Raw genomic sequence first — 13072 nt, 5'->3', positions numbered from 1 at the left:
GTAGGAGGGCAACAACCCATCAGCAGGACCGCTACCTCCGCCTTTGTGCAAGGAGGAGCAGGAGGAGCACTGCCAGAGCCCTGCAAAATGACCTCCAGCAGGCCACAAATGTGCATGTGTCTGCTCAAACGGTCAGAAACAGACTCCATGAGGGTGGTATGAGGGCCCGACGTCCACAGGTGGGGGTTGTGCTTACAGCCCAACACCGTGCAGGACGTTTGGCATTTGCCAGAGAACACCAAGATTGGCAAATTCGCCACTGGAGCCCTATGCTCTTAACAGATGAAAGCAGGTTCACACTGAGCACATGCGACATGAGTCTGGAGACGCCATGGAGAACGTTCTGCTTCCTGCAACATCCTCCAGCATGACCGGTTTGGCGGTGGGTTAGTCATGGTGTGGGGTGGCATTTCTTTGGGGGGCCGCACAGCCCTCCATGTGCTCGCCAGAGGTAGCCTGACTGCCAGTATGTACCGAGATGAGATCCTCAGACCCCTTGTGAGACCATATGCTGGTGCGGTTGGCCCTGGGTTCCTCCTAATGCAAGACAATGCTAGACCTCATGTGGCTGGAGTGTGTCAGCAGTTCCTGCAAGAGGAAGGCATTGATGCTATGGCCCGACCGTTCCCCAGACCTGAATCCAATTGAGCACATCTGGGACATCATGTCTCTCTCCATCCACCAACGCCACATTGCACCACAGACTGTCCAGGAGTTGGCGGATGCTTTAGTCCAGGTCTGGGAGGAGATCCCTCAGGAGACCATCCGCCACCTCATCAGCAGCATGCCCAGGCATTGTAGGGAGGTCATACAGGCACGTGGAGGCCACACACACTACTGAGCCTCATTTTGACTTGTTTTAAGGACATTACATCAAAGTTGGATCAGCCTGTAGTGTGGTTTTCCACTTAAATTTTTAGTGTTTCTCCAAACTCCATGTGTTGATAAATTTGATTTCCATTGATACTTTTTGTGTGATTTTGTTGTCAGCACATTCAACTATGTAAAGAAAAAAGTATTTAATAAGAATATTTAATTCATTCAGATCTAGGATGTGTTATTTTAGTGTTCCCTTTATTTTTTTGAGCAGTGTATGAATGGCACACCGCGGGTTACGGCGGCAAATGTTATGAAAGTTGTTGCCCGGGCAACAAGTCGGCGCAAGCGGAATGTGGAAAAGGCGCTTTCTTTTTCTTATTTTCCTGCCCTTCTTCCCCGTACACCTTTCAGCCATGCCCTGGAAGACGGGGCGTTTAAATTGCTTGTTACGAGACAGCGGTATGTGCTCGCAGAAATGCACCCTAGCTTATTTTCCCTTCCACTTAGTTTCCCCTCAGCTGCTGGTGTCTCACTAAGGTGTTTTTGTCCCCTTTCCTTTCTCTCCTTCTCTCTGTTTCTGGTCCACAATAGATGGGATTTATGTACAAAATAATTGTTGTGAGATAGGAAAGTCTGTGCACTCATCACACACACTGTTGAAGAAATATGGCTACAGGTTCATCTACCTCACCTGAAGCTGCTATAGACCACCAAGTGCTAACACTCAGTATCTGGATAACATGTGTGAAATGCTTGATAATGTATGTGATATCAACAGAGATACATATTCTGGGTGATTTAATTATTGACTGGCTTTCATTAAGCTGCCCACAGATTCAAACAGTAACCAGTGCCTGCAACCTTGTTCAGGTTATCAGTCAACCTGCCAGGGTAGTGACAAACAGCACAGCAATTAAATCATCAACATGTATTGATCACATATTTACTAAGGCTGCAGAAATGTTTATTTAAAGCAGTATCCAAATCCATCTGATGTAGTGACCACAATATAGTAGCCATATCTAGGAATACCAAAGCCTAATATAGTGTATAAGAGGTCATACAATACGTTTTGTATTGATTCCTATGTTGTTGATGTAAAGAATATTTGTTGCTCTGTGGTGTGTAATGAGGAGCAACCAGACTCTGCACTTGATATATTTATGAAATTGCTTATTCCAGTTACTAATAAGCATGCACCCATTAAAAACTGTTAAATCCCTGTGGATTGATGAGAAATTAAAACATTGTATGGTTGAGAGGGATAAGGCAAAAGGAATGGCAAATAAGTTGCACAACCGATTGGCAAACATACTACAAATTGAGAAATCATGTGACGAACTGAATAAAAAGAAGAAGAAACCATACTAAGAAAGAAAGATAAATTATATAAAGAATGATTGTAAAAAGCTTTGGAGCACCTTAAATGAAATTTTGGACAAGAAGGTAAACTCAGCTCCATCGTTCATTATATCAGATTGCTCATTCATTACAAAGCCCACTGACAAAACCCACTGATAATTATTTTTTTCATTGGTAAGATTAGAAAATTTTAGCATGACATGCTAGCAACAAATGCTGACACTACACATCCATGTATAACTGATTAAATTATGAAATAATAATAGCCTCCAACACTCTACTCAGCAAACTGGATGCTGCCATCCGTTTTTTCACCAAAGCCCCATATACCACCCACCACTGTGACCTTTATGCTCTCGTCGGCTGGCCCTCGCTACATATTCTTCCAGTCATTGGCAGCAGAGAACTGGAAGGAGAGGCGGCCAAATAAATAATTGGTTTTGGGGGTGACTAGAGAGATATACCTGCTGGAGCGTGTGCTACAGGTGGTAGATGCTATGGTGACCAGCGAGCTGAGATAAGGGGGGACTTTACCTAGCAGGGTCTTGTAGATGACATGGAGCCAGTGGGTTTGGCGACGAGTATGAAGCGAGGGCCAGCCAACGAGAGCGTACAGGTCGCAATGGTGGGTAGTATATGGGGCTTTGGTGAAAAAACGGATTGCACTGTGATAGACTGCATCCAATTTGTTGAGTAGGGTATTGGAGGCTATTTTGTAAATGACATCGCCAAAGTCGAGGATTGGTAGGATGGTCAGTTTTACAAGGGTATGTTTGGCAGCATGAGTGAAGGATGCTTTGTTGCGAAATAGGAAGCCAATTCTAGATTTAACTTTGGATTGGAGATGTTTGATATTGGTCTGGAAGGAGAGTTTACAGTTTAACCAGACACCTAAGTATTTGTAGTTGTCCACGTATTCTAAGTCAGAGCCGTCCAGAGTAGTGATGTTGGATAGGCGGGTAGGTGCAGGTAGCGATCGGTTGAAGAGCATGCATTTAGTTTTACTTGTATTTAAGAGCAATTGGAGGCCACAGAAGGAGAGTTGTATGGCATTGAAGTTTGCCTGGAGGGTTGTTAACACAGTGTCCAAAGAAGGGCCGGAAGTATACAGAATGGTGTCGTCTGCGTAGAGGTGGATCCGAGACTCACCAGCAGCAAGAGCGACCTCATTGATGTATACAGAGAAGAGAGTCGGTCCAAGAATTGAACCCTGTGGCACCCCCATAGAGACTGCCAGAGGTCCGGACAGCAGACCCACCGATTTGACACACTGAACTCTATCAGAGAAGTAGTTGGTGAACCAGGCGAGGCAATCATTTGAGAAACCAAGGCTGTCGAGTCTGCCGATGAGGATGTGGTGATTGACAGAGTCGAAAGCCTTGGCCAGATCAATGAATACGGCTGCACAGTAATGTTTCTTATCGATGGCGGTTAAGATATCGTTTAGGACCTTGAGCGTGGCTGAGGTGCACCCATGACCAGCTCTGAAACCAGATTGCATAGCAGAGAAGGTATGGTGAGATTCGAAATGGTCGGTAATCTGTTTGTTGACTTGATTTCAAAGACCTTAGAAAGGCATGGTAGGATAGATATAGGTCTGTAGCAGTTTGGGTCAAGAGTGTCCCCCCTTTGAAGAGGGGGATGACCGCAGCTGCTTTCCAATCTTTGGGAATCTCAGACGACACGAAAGAGAGGTTGAACAGGCTAGTAATAGGGGTGGCAATAATTTTGGCAGATAATTTTAGAAAGAAAAGGTCCAGATTGTCTAGCCCGGCTGATTTGTAGGGGTCCAGATTTTGCAGCTCTTTCAGAACATCAGCTGAATGGATTTGGGAGAAGGAGAAATGGGGAAGGTTTGGGCGAGTTAATGTTGGGGGTGCAGTGCTGTTGACCGGGGTAGGAGTAGCCAGGTGGAAAGCATGGCCAGCCGTAGAAAAATGCTTATTGAAATTCTCAATTATGGTGGATTTATCAGTGGTGACAGTGTTTCCTATCTTCAGTGCAGTGGGCAGCTGGGAGGAGGTGTTCTTATTCTCCATGGACTTTATAGTGTCCCAGAACTTTTTTGAGTTAGTGTTGCAGGAAGCAAAGTTCTGCTTGAAAAAGCTAGCCTTGGCTTTTCTAACTGCCTGTGTATAATGGTTTCTAGCTTCCCTGAACAGCTGCATATCACAGGGGCTGTTCGATGCTAATGCAGAACGCCATAGGATGTTTTTGTGTTGGTTAAGGGCAGTCAGGTCTGGGGAGAACCAAGGGCTATATCTGTTCCTGGTTCTAAATTTCTTGAATGGGGCATGTTTATTTAAGATGGTTAGGAAGGCATTTAAAAAAAATATCCAGGCATCCTCTACTGACGGGATGAGATCAATATCCTTCCAGGATACCCCGGCCAGGTCGATTAGAAAGGCCTGCTCGCTGAAGTCTTTCAGGGAGCGTTTTACAGTGATGAGTGGAGGTCGTTTGACCGCTGACCCATTACGGATGCAGGCAATGAGGCAGTGATCGCTGAGATCTTGGTTGAAGACAGCAGAGGTGTATTTAGAGGGGAAGTTGGTTAGGATGATATCTATGAGGGTGCCCGTGTTTAAGGCTTTGGGGAGGTACCTGGTAGGTTCATTGATAATTTGTGTGAGATTGAGGGCATCAAGTTTAGATTGTAGGATGGCTGGGGTGTTAAGCATGTTCCAGTTTAGGTCGCCTAGCAGCACGAGCTCTGAAGATAGATGGGGGGCAATCAGTTCACATATGGTGTCCAGAGCACAGCTGGGGGCAGAGGGTGGTCTATAGCAGGCGGCAACGGTGAGAGACTTGTTTTTAGAGAGGTGGATTTTTAAAAGTTCAAATTGTTTGGGTACAGACCTGGATAGTAGGACAGAACTCTGCAGGCTATCTTTGCAGTAGATTGCAACACCGCCCCCTTTGGCAGTTCTATCTTGTCTGAAAATGTTGTAGTTTGGAATTAAAATTTCAGAATTTTTGGTGGTCTTCCTAAGCCAGGATTCAGACACAGCTAGAACATCCGGGTTGGCTGAGTATGCTAAAGCAGTGAATAGAACAAACTTAGGGAGGAGGCTTCTAATGTTAACATGCATGAAACCAAGGCTATTACGGTCACAGAAGTCATCAAAAGAGAGCGCCTGGGGAATAGGAGTGGAGCTAGGCACTGCAGGGCCTGGATTCACCTCTACATCGCCAGAGGAACATAGGAGGAGTAGAATAAGGGTACGGCTAAAAGCTATGAGAATTGGTCGTCTAGAACGTCTGGAACATAGAGTAAAAGGAGGTTTCTGGGGGCGATAAAATAGCATCAAGGTATAATGTACAGACAAATGTATGGTAGGATGTGAATACAGTGGAGGTAAACCTAGGTATTGAGTGATGAAGAGAGAGATATTGTCTCTAGAAACATCATTGAAACCAGGAGATGTCATTGCATGTGTGGGTGGTGGAACTAATAGGTTGGATAAGGTATAGTGAGCAGGACTAGAGGCTCTACAGTGAAATAAGCCAATAAACACTAACCAGAACAGCAATGGACAAGACATATTGACATTAAGGAGAGGCATGCTTAGTCGAGTGATCAAAAGGGTCCAGTGAGTGGAGAGGTTGGTTGGGGGTCACGGCGATTTAGGCAGCTAGCCAGGCCATCGGTAGTAAGCTAGCATAGGATGGAGGTCTGTTGTTAGCCACCTCTTGCGTTCCGTCAGTAGATTAGTGGGGTTCCGTGTGGTAGAGGGGATTAATCCAAATCACACAACAACAACAAAAATAAAAACAATAGATATAGTTATAGAGGCCCAAGAAGAAAACATAATAATAATAAAAATAAATAAATAAATTGTCCGATTGTCTATTCAGATAGCAGCCGGTAAGACAGCTAACGGTTCGCAGGCCGCAGATGGGCGTTCAGGTAACGTCGCAAAGGAGGAGCCAGCCGGATCTCCTTCGGGTAGATAACGTCGGCAGTCCAGTTGTGAAGGCCCGGTGGGGCTCCGCGTAGGCAGTAAAACGGGTCCGGATAGGTGACTGCAGCCCAGGAGTGATTGATGGAACTCAGGAGTGATTGACGGAGCTGGCTAGCTCCAGAATAATTGATGTTTGCTCCGGAATCGACGAAAGCCGATAGTCGCACGGATAGCAGCTAGCTAGCTGTGAGGTCCGGGTATGAATGTCCAGAGAGCAGTTGAAATCCAGGGACATGGAGAGAAAAATTGGTCCGGTATGTTCCGAGCCGCGCTGCGCCGTACAAAACTGGCGATAGATTTTCGAGCTAAAGGATAGCTGATGACCACAAACCGTGGTTAGCTGAATACTAACGATTTGCAGGTAAAGAAGCTAACTAGCTTCTGAACTAGCTTCTGATTAGCTTCTGGATTAGCTTCTGAGCTAGCTTCTGGCTAGCTCCTGGCTAGCTTCTGGCTAGTTTCAGGCTAGCTTCTTGGAGTTTCTGGCTAGCTTCTTGGAGGATTACAGATTTGAGGTAAATAATACTTTTTTATAAATATAAATTGGTGAGGCGGGTTGCAGGAGAGTGTTTTGAAGATGAGTTGATGGAAAATAAAAATAAAATGTATGTGAAAAAAGTTGTAAATATATATATATATATACAGGACACGACAAGACGAGGACAAAAGACGTCTGAACTGCTATGCCATCTTGGTAGAGTTTTAGACTTGTCCCAGGCTTGAGCAGGTTTTTGTCAATGATCTGTCTGGACTTTGTTCCATTTATCTTTCCCTCGATCCTGACTAGTCTCCAGTCCCTGCCACTGAAAAACATCCCCACAGCATGATGCTGCCACCCATGCTTCACAGCAGGGATGGTGCCAGGTTTCCTCCAGATGTAACGCTTGGCATTCAGGCCAAATAGTTCTATAGGTGCCATTTGGCAAACTCCAAGCAGGCTGTCATGTACATTTTAATGAGGAGTGAATGGTAGAAGGTTGCAGAAATGGTTGTCCTTCTGGATGGTTATTCCATCTCCACAGAGGAACTCTGGTCACCTCCATGACTAAGGCCCTTCTCTCCAAATTGCTCAGTTTGACCGGGCGGCCTGCTCTAGAAAGAGTCTTGTTGGTTCCAAACTTCTTCCATTTAAAAATTATGGAGGCCACTGTGCTCTTGGGGACATTCAATGCAGCAGACATTTTTTTGGTAGCCTTCCCCAGATCTGTGCCTTGACACAATCCTGTCTCGGAGCTCTACGGACAATTCCTTCAACCTCATGGCCTGATTTCTGCTCTGACATGCACTGTCAACTGTGAGACCTTATATAGACAGGTCTGTGCCTTTTCAAAACATGTCCAATCAATTGAATTTACCACAGGTGGACTCCAAGGATGATCAATGGAAACAGGATGCACCTGAGATCAATTTTAAGTCTCATAGCAAAGGGTCTGAATATTTATGTAAGTATGGTATTTTAAAAGAACATTTCTAAAAGCATGTATTTCTCTTTGTCATTATGGGGCATTGTGTGTAGATTGATGAGGAAAAAAACTATTTAAGCCATTTCAAATCAAATCAAATCAAATCAAATTTTATTTGTCACATACACATGGTTAGCAGATGTTAATGCGAGTGTAGCGAAATGCTTGTGCTTCTAGTTCCGACAATGCAGTAATAACGAGCAAGTAATCTAACTAACAATTCCAAAAAAAACTACTGTCTTATACACAGTGTAAGGGGATAAAGAATATGTACATAAGGATATATGAATGAGTGATGGTACAGAGCAGCATAGGCAAGATACAGTAGATGATATCGAGTACAGTATATACATATGAGATAAGTATGTAAACCAAGTGGCATAGTTAAAGTGGCTAGTGATACATGTATTACATAAGGATGCAGTCGATGATATAGAGTACAGTATCAACGTATGCATATGAGATGAACAATGTAGGGTAAGTAACATTATATAAGGTAGCATTGTTTAAAGTGGCTAGTGATATATTTACATCATTTCCCATCAATTCCCATGATTAAAGTGGCTGGAGTAGAGTCAGTGTCATTGACAGTGTGTTGGCAGTAGCCACTCAATGTTAGTGGTGGCTGTTTAACAGTCTGATGGCCTTGAGATAGAAGCTGTTTTTCAGTCTCTCGGTCCCAGCTTTGATGCACCTGTACTGACCTCGCCTTCTGGACAGCGGGGTGAACAGGCAGTGGCTCAGGTGGTTGATGTCCTTGATGATCTTTATGGCCTTCCTGTAGCATCGGGTGGTGTAGGTGTCCTGGAGGGCAGGTAATTTGCCCCCGGTGATGCGTTGTGCAGACCTCACTACCCTCTGGAGAGCTTTACGGTTGAGGGCGGTGCAGTTGCCATACCAGGCGGTGATACAGCCCGCCAGGATGCTCTCGATTGTGCATCTGTAGAAGTTTGTGAGTGCTTTTGGTGACAAGACGAATTTCTTCAGCCTCCTGAGGTTGAAGAGGCGCTGCTGCGCCTTCCTCACGATGCTGTCTGTGTGAGTGGACCAATTCAGTTTGTCTGTGATGTGTATGCCGAGGAACTTAAAACTTGCTACCCTCTCCACTACTGTTCCATCGATGTGGATGGGGGTGTTCCCTCTGCTGTTTCCTGAAGTCCACAATCATCTCCTTAGTTTTGTTGACGTTGAGTGTGAGGTTATTTTCCTGACACCACACTCCGAGGGCCCTCACCTCCTCCCTGTAGGCCGTCTCGTCGTTGTTGGTAATCAAGCCTACCACTGTTGTGTCGTCCGCAAACTTGATGATTGAGTTGGAGGCGTGCATGGCCACGCAGTCGTGGGTGAACAGGGAGTACAGGAGGGGGCTCAGAACGCACCCTTGTGGGGCCCCAGTGTTGAGGATCAGCGGGGAGGAGATGTTGTTGCCTACCCTCACCACCTGGGGGCGGCCCGTCAGGAAGTCCAGTACCCAGTTGCACAGGGCGGGGTCGAGACCCAGGGTCTCGAGCTTGATGACGAGCTTGGAGGGTACTATGGTGTTGAATGCCGAGCTGTAGTCGATGAACAGCATTCTCACATAGGTATTCCTCTTGTCCAGATGGGTTAGGGCAGTGTGCAGTGTGGTTGAGATTGCATCGTCTGTGGACCTATTTGGGCGGTAAGCAAATTGGAGTGGGTCAAGGGTGTCAGGTAGGGTGGAGGTGATATGGTCCTTGACTAGTCTCTCAAAGCACTTCATGATGACGGATGTGAGTGCTACGGGCGGTAGTCGTTTAGCTCAGTTACCTTAGCTTTCTTGGGAACAGGAACAATGGTGGCCCTCTTGAAGCATGTGGGAACAGCAGACTGGTATAGGGATTGGTTGAATATGTCCGTAAACACACCGGCCAGCTGGTCTGCGCATGCTCTGAGGGCGCGGCTGGGGATGCCGTCTGGGCCTGCAGCCTTGCGAGGGTTAACACGTTTAAATGTCTTACTCACTTCGGCTGCAGTGAAGGAGAGACCGCATGATTCCGTTGCAGGCCGTGTCAGTGGCACTGTATTGTCCTCAAAGCGGGCAAAAAGTTATTTAGTCTGCCTGGGAGCAAGACATCCTGGTCCGTGACTGGGCTGGGTTTCTTCCTGTAGTCCGTGATTGACTGTAGACCCTGCCACATACCTCTTGTGTCTGAGCCGTTGAATTGAGATTCTACTTTGTCTCTGTACTGGCGCTTAGCTTGTTTGATAGCCTTGCGGAGGGAATAGCTGCACTGTTTGTATTCAGTCATGTTACCAGACACCTTGCCCTGATTAAAAGCAGTGGTTCGTGCCTTCAGTTTCACACGAATGCTGCCATCAATCCACGGTTTCTGGTTAGGGAATGTTTTAATCGTTGCTATGGGAACGACATCTTCAACGCAGCGTATTCGTCAATGTTGTTGTCTGACGCAATACGAAACATCTCCCAGTCCACGTGATGGAAGCAGTCTTGGAGTGTGGAGTCAGCTTGGTCGGACCAGCGTTGGACAGACCTCAGCGTGGGAGCTTCTTGTTTTAGTTTCTGTCTGTAGGCAGGGATCAACAAAATGGAGTCGTGGTCAGCTTTTCCGAAAGGGGGCGGGGCAGGGCCTTATATGCGTCGCGGAAGTTAGAGTAACAATGATCCAGGGTCTTTCCACCCCTGGTTGCGCAATCAATATGCTGATAAAATTTAGGGAGTCTTGTTTTCAGATTAGCCTTGTTAAAATCCCCAGCTACAATGAATGCAGCCTCCGGATAAATCGTTTCCAGTTTGCAGAGAGTTAAATAAAGTTCGTTCAGAGCCATCGATGTGTCTGCTTGGGGGATATATACGGCTGTGATTATAATCGAAGAGAATTCTCTTGGTAGGTAATGCGGTCTACATTTGATTGTGAGGAATTCTAAATCAGGTGAACAGAAGGATTTGAGTTCCTGTATGTTTCCTTCATCACACCATGTCACGTTGGCCATAAGGCATACGCCCCGCCCGTCTTCTTACCAGAGAGATGTTTGTTTCTGTCGGCGCGATGCGTGGAGAAACCCGCTGGCTGCACCGCTTCGGATTGCGTCTCTCCAGTTAGCCATGTTTCCGTGAAGCAGAGAACGTTACAGTCTCTGATGTCCCTCTGGAATGCTACCCTTGCTCGGATTTCATCAACCTTGTTGTCAAGAGACTGGACATTGGCAAGAAGAATGCTGGGGAGTGGTGCACGATGTGCCCGTCTCCGGAGTCTGACCAGAAGACCGCTTCGTTTCCCTCTTTTTCTGAGTCGTTTTTTTTTTTTGGTCGCTGCATGTGATCCACTCGGTTACACTGGTTGTAAGGCAGAACACAGGATCCGCATCGCGAAAAACATATTCTTGGTCGTACTGATGGTGAGTTGACGCTGATCTTATATTCAGTAGTTCTTCTCGGGTGTATGTAAAGAAACCTAAGATGACCTGGGGTACTAGTGTAAGAAATACTGCATAGTTTCCTAGGAACGCGAAGCGAGGCGGCCATCTCTGTCGGGGCCGGAAGTACAAGAATAAGGCTGTAACGGAACAAAATGTGGAAAATGTTAAGGGGTCTGAAAACGTTCTGAATGCACTAAATAGGGAGACTGTTTAGTGCCAAAAATAAGGGGTTAAATACATGAAAAATGTTTCTCAGATATAAGATGGACACTGAGGGGACTATCTGTTCCATGTAGTGACTCTGTTATCCAATGCATTTGTATGGGCTAATAGCAGTAAAGCCAAATCAAATAAAAAGGTATTCTTTTTTATCTATATTTTTTATGCTTCAAGGGGTCTTACAATTAAAAATGAAATAGTAAAATTATCCTTGATATGAAGGGGTTAAATGCATGTAAAAAAATTAACTAAAATATTCAAATCTTTCTTAATATCTCTCAGATATAGGACAGACACTTCAGAACTAACTTCCTTTTGATTTTTTGGGTGGAAGTTTTTGATTTTCCATGTAATGAATCTGTTATTCATTGCGGCTTCAACAGGTCTTGGACTTGGTGAAACCAAACCCTAAACCTTACCCTTATGCCTAAAATAGAATTTTAACAAATTCAGGTCATGAAAACAGTCCAGACTTTTCAACATTTTCTGGTCAGGACATTCATGTCCTGATAATGTAGGAAAACATTCACTCACACACACTCACTCACACACACACACACACACACACACACACACACACACACACACACACACACACACACACACACACACACAAAAAAAAAAACTATACACTCACAGGATCCCTCACATACTGATGTACAAACACGCACTACATCTTTTGGATGTCTGCTTTGCCAACACAACATTTTGTCAAGGTGTTGGAAGTAACCCACTCCGCAGAGTGCAGCGTTTGGCTAACAAAGCCAAACCACAAAAAACGTTCAGAACACAGCACAGCTGGCTGCATGTCGGAGGGGGTTGCATCACATTGTGATGACTGGCAGTCTCTGAGACTGCTGCCACTTCATATCAGTCAGGGAGAAGGAGGCGGCTGCCACTCCAGATCATTCAGGGAAAAAGCGACTGCTTCCTCTCCAGATCAGTCAGGGAGAAAGAGATGGCTGACACTCCAGGTCAGTCAGGGAGAAAGAGACTGCTGACACTCCAGATCATTCAGGGAGAAAGAGACGGCTGACACTCCAGATCATTCAGGGAGAAAGAGACGGCTGACACTCCAGATCATTCAGGGAGAAAGAGACAGCTGACACTCCAGATCAGTCAGGGAGAAAGAGACGGCTGACACTCCAGATCAGTCAGGGAGAAAGAGACGGCTGACACTCCAGATCAGTCAGGGAGAAAGAGACGGCTGACACTCCAGATCATTCAGGGAGAAAGAGACTCTGCTGCTCTTGGCGCTCTTATGGGGCTTTCACACCAAATTGGTTTGGAGGGTTTTTCCGAACACACCAGCGCACTGAACAATGCTCCATGGTTCACTCAAAAAGGGTGGTCTCGGTCCGATTTCATACTATGGTGCGGTTTGCTGCAGGTGAGAATGCAGTAGAGACCAAACACAGGAAAATAACCAGAGGCGCGCAGTATTAGTGGTTGTTTGACTGACAGCATTTGATGAAATGCACGCAGTACCATAACTTATTATCTCTGAAACATTCTTTGAGTAGCAACGCATTTATGAGCGCATCCAGTGCAGATTTGGGGAGACTGAGTCTGTACCAGGGATATAGTCTACTGAATAAATTCACTATTCACATCACAGTTAGTTTCTATTACGCTTTTTCCTCCTGGATGTTGTTGGAAGACAAAAGCGAAAGTAATATGAAGTTTGGGACACGACACACAGGTTATGCTTTTTGATAGTCATAGATCGATTTAACTTGAGCATTTTTCTCCAATAAACTAATGACTTTCATGAAAATATGGTTTTGTTTAGGCATGTTAGTTTGTTTGATATTTGGTAATGTAAAACCAACCAGACAAAATTTA

General features: G+C 45.5%; 1 protein-coding gene across 1 annotated transcript in view; it reads left to right on the top strand.

Annotated features, from left to right (window-relative positions):
* LOC112254952 (plexin-A1) overlaps window positions 1-13072 on the top strand; it is a 402693-nt gene that overhangs the window by 329470 nt on the left and 60151 nt on the right.

This window comes from Oncorhynchus tshawytscha, linkage group LG07 (genome assembly GCF_018296145.1).
Source record: "Oncorhynchus tshawytscha isolate Ot180627B linkage group LG07, Otsh_v2.0, whole genome shotgun sequence".
NCBI lineage: Eukaryota > Metazoa > Chordata > Actinopteri > Salmoniformes > Salmonidae > Oncorhynchus > Oncorhynchus tshawytscha.
Note: the sequence above shows the minus strand (reverse complement) of the source record. Positions and strands in the feature narration are given on the sequence as shown.